Source organism: Tupaia chinensis, unplaced genomic scaffold (genome assembly GCF_000334495.1).
Source record: "Tupaia chinensis unplaced genomic scaffold, TupChi_1.0 Scaffold143796_1, whole genome shotgun sequence".
Taxonomy (NCBI): Eukaryota; Metazoa; Chordata; class Mammalia; order Scandentia; family Tupaiidae; genus Tupaia; species Tupaia belangeri.
Genome location: NW_006203646.1, coordinates 5,004,048 through 5,008,222, shown reverse-complemented (window position 1 = coordinate 5,008,222; position 4,175 = coordinate 5,004,048). Strand labels below are relative to the sequence as shown.

At 39.1% G+C, this 4,175-nt stretch overlaps 1 pseudogene; it reads right to left on the bottom strand.

Moving 5' to 3' along the window:
* Positions 1-2,522: 2,522 nt before the first annotated feature.
* Positions 2,523-3,383, bottom strand: LOC102490596 (proteasome subunit alpha type-4 pseudogene; annotated as a pseudogene).
* Between the last annotated feature and the right edge of the window lie 792 nt (positions 3,384-4,175).

Here is a 4,175-nt window from a genome sequence, read left to right as displayed (position 1 = left end):
TACTGGGAAAAATGTTTCATCTTGTAAGCAAAAGAAACAAAGACGTGAAGAAGCTGACATGAGTCCATCAGCCTTAGAAATAATCCTCTAACGTTAATAAATTCTGGTTTTAAAAAAAGAAAGAAAGAATCCTCTAAAAGTGAGAAGACTCCACAAATGGAAAAGGAGAAAGGGGGCTTGGGTGGATATGCATTCTGGTTGGTTTGAGAAGGCATTACTGCATTGATTTTGCTTTATCTGAACAAATATGGGAAGTGAGGAAATCTCGGAAACCCAACTCTTAATTTCCTGGCCCGGCCCAACCTGGATCAAGAAATTGAAAGTCATAGATTTAAACAGAAGCGGGGGAAAAACTATAGCATTCAATTTCCCTAGAGATATCTTAATCAGCACAAATACAGTGAAATCACCACTTCCAGGTCATATGAGAAAATGGAACCACAGATTTATAAATTTGACCGCCTTTGGCAATTGTCTTCAATTTGATTTTATATAACTTAGTTAGTTATACAAATATTTCATGTATCTTCCAGGCACATAATGAAGCAGTGTGCTCTGTTCTCAGGATGTTCAATAAGGTCACATGAGTTGATAGGGCTAGTGCATATATGGGCAGAATTGTCATGGGTTACTCGCAGGTGGAAGCCTTTAAGAGTTGGTATACAATTCACAATTTTCCCTTTCTCTGGAAGAGCGACTGTCTCCAAGTATCGAAAGCCCCAGAAGCCTGAATTGCTGAGTGGAAAAGACATCAGGCAGAACCCTATTCCCCATCCCCATGATTCTCAATAGAAGCGAACAAAAACAAAACATTTTATTTATTTATTTATTTGTTTGTTTGTTTGTTTATTTTTTGCTATAGGGCATGTGCACTCCCAGAAGAGAGACAGTAAAAGAAATCTCCCCTAGGGGGCAGCGGTGGGCCACGTGGCAATCCCTTCTCCATTCTCCTCTTGGGATTTTGGACATGCATACACATATACCCGGTGTGTTTTTTTAAGCCACTGGATCTGACACTTAAACTCTGTGGTCAGCCATGTGGGATCCAGGGCCTTAACCACCACACAATTTGCTGGCCCAAACTGTTGTTCTAAATTACTAAATTATTTGATCAGAGCATAACCTAATACCCCGACTAATACCATCTCAGTCATGTGAAAACAGTAATGAGGAGTGAAAACAGTAATGAGGAGTGGTTAAGAACAGATGGCATGATGGGTATGTTGCTGGACTCCCACAGAGTCAACCTCAGTTCAAGCCCTGGACCCAGCAGCTTAAAACTCTTGCTGGGTGTATGTGCGTGGATACCCAAAATCCCAAGAGGTGAATGGAGAAGGGATTGTAGCATGGCCATCCCCTCAGTGGGGTGGAGTGATTTCTGGCTTTCTGTCCCTGTCTCTCTGGTGAGCACATGCGCCCTATAGAAAAAAAAATCTCTAAAAAAAAAAAAAAAAACATTCTTAGGAGTGGGACAGACTGGGATTGACACTTCCTAGCCACGTGGCCTACTGTTCCACACCCCACACCCCTGTGTCTTTCCTCTTGTTCCTCTTTCAGTCTAGAGAACTGGTTGCACCTTAAAAATCACAAGAGGAACTTCTAAAACTGTACTCCAGGTTCTACCCTCAGATATGATTTCATCTGTCTAGGTTGGAGACTAAGCATTAGTATATTTTTCAGCTCAAATGGTTTGAAAAACATTTATTTAATTGGTTTCTCCCTCAACACTCAGATATAATCTTCTTCAAAATCTCTTGTTATATCCAGAGTTCTCACTAAAGCTCTAGTAGCAACCTGGGCACACTTTACCTCTGTAACTAGAACATCATATTAAGATTACTCATTTCCATATCTGTTATCTAACCAAAGTGATCTCCTGAAACACAGAGACTATACTAGAAACATCTTGTAGCCCCAGGACTTAGCATAGATCCTGGCATCATATCATATAGCAATAAACAATTACTAATCAAAGCAAAGCAGAGACCATTTGATTAAAAATTATAAATCTGAGGCCAGCAGGTAGCATAGTGGTTAAGGTGTTGGACTCTTACATGGCCAATCATGGTTTGAGTCTTAGACCTGATGGCTTATCATGCTGGGCACATGTGTGTTCATGTCCAAAATTCTAAGAGGAAACTGGAGAAGAGATTACTTCATGGCCATCCCCCTGGGGCATGATTTCTTACTTTCACATTCTCTGTTTATCTCTGCTCTCTCTGGCAACAGCATGCACCCTGTAACAACAACAACAACAACAACAATCTTTGAGATTTGAGAAAGCAACTTTAGGTGAAGGGCAGAACAAATGATAATTGTTCAAGATTGAGAAGTAAATTAAAAAGTTAGTTTGGGTAACAATTTTTTTTTCTTTCCAAGTTTTATTCCCCAAAAAAGAAAAGGGGGTCTGTGGGGGGGAGATGAAGAGGTCCATGACGAGTTACCATCATCCTCACAATGGAGTACACAGGTGTACGGAAAGGACAGGGACCCAGTGCAGTCGGCAGTGTCCTAGTTCTCTACTACACACTAAAAAAATTGGCAAATACTGTCCAGTGTAGAAGAGTGGGACAGCTTTTACACTGAAATGGTGCCCCAAGTGAGTTAGAAAACCCTTGACTTTGTCTCCTATTTATTGTTTTCTTTCTTTTTCTTTTTTTCTCAAGTTCAGCTTTGGCTTCTTCCTGATGGTTTTTGATCAACTGCTCTACCTTTTGTTTGAGAACTCTGATCACCGTCTTTCCATTCTCTCTTGTCAGCATGGCAATTTCCACTTTTTCAGCAGTTTACTAACATCCATGGTCTTATTTAGTATTGATAGCTTATGAAAGTGCCAATTTCAAAGTCATTTCTCCTTCTTTGTCATCTTGTTTCACCATTGACATGGCTGCAGCACTGTTATTTCCAATGCAAGAGGCTTTCCAGCCCCCATAATTTCCACTAGGGCCACTCTGATACATCTGAAAGCCATAGTGCTTGTCCCAGCCAATGTAACACCAAAGGATGTTTTCCTCCAAACTGTGTGTAAGCTTGCTTGGTATCACATAGCACTGTAACCAACTGCTCACAAGAATGGGCTCCTGATACTGTAGTAAGTACCTTTGAGCAATGAGCCTCAGTTCATTAGTCAGGGCATTGGTGTCAGAGGTGATGCCTGTCACAATGCAAGTCATGTCCTCGTTGAGTTTATAACACCTCTTCAGAAAAAAAAAAAAAAAAAAGACTTCATCAAGAAGTTTCCAGACATCGTATCTCTCGGCTGCAAGCAAAACCCCATCACTTGCTAAAATTCCCAAACAGGTGCCCGTGTGTCCAATAGCTTCCATGGCATATTCAACTTGGTATAAGCAACCTTCTGGAGAAAATATAGTGGTCCTGGAGTCATATCTTCAAGACTTGTTTGCTGAATTTTATATAATTACAAAGGGGAGACACTGAAGAGTCATGATCTACACTGAGCGCTTTACTGTATGGAAAGTTTGGGTAACAATTTAAAGACATTATCTTGCAAAAAAAATAGAAAGTCACACAATGATGAAAGTCATATAAAGGTGAAGAGAATGCTTGGGGTTATTTTTAGAATTGGAAAACAGCAAGTTTTATAGCAAGGGTGAAGACTGTCATTGAGTATGTAAGTACCCTTGAAAGAAGCACAGCATTGGTTTGTATTTTTTTTCTTTTCTTATTTTTATTTATACATTCAATCACTATACATCATTTAGATTGTAAAGAGACTTTATTCATCATGATATACACCTCAGTCCAGCCCAGTTGAGAATACTGTACACGTCATCAATAGATAATAAACCATATCTGTGTCTCACAAATGTCTTCTCTCTCTAATTTTCCCCAAATTTCCTCTCCTACACTCTTCAATTTACAAAAGATTCTGCTACAGATCTTATTCTGCTTTTTTTTTTTTTACTCTACCCTACTATAAAGGGAATCAGGAACAAGAATAAAGAAAATTTTATTTTTTAAAATTTATTATTACTTATACATTTGATCACTATACATGATTTAGATTGTGAAGAGAATTTACCCAACATGAAATGCAGTCCAGTTGAGAATATGATACACATCATCATCAACAGGTAATAAACCATTTCTATGTCCCACAAATGTCTTACCTCTCTACTTTTTCTCCAAATTTTCCTTCCCTACCTCTCACCCTC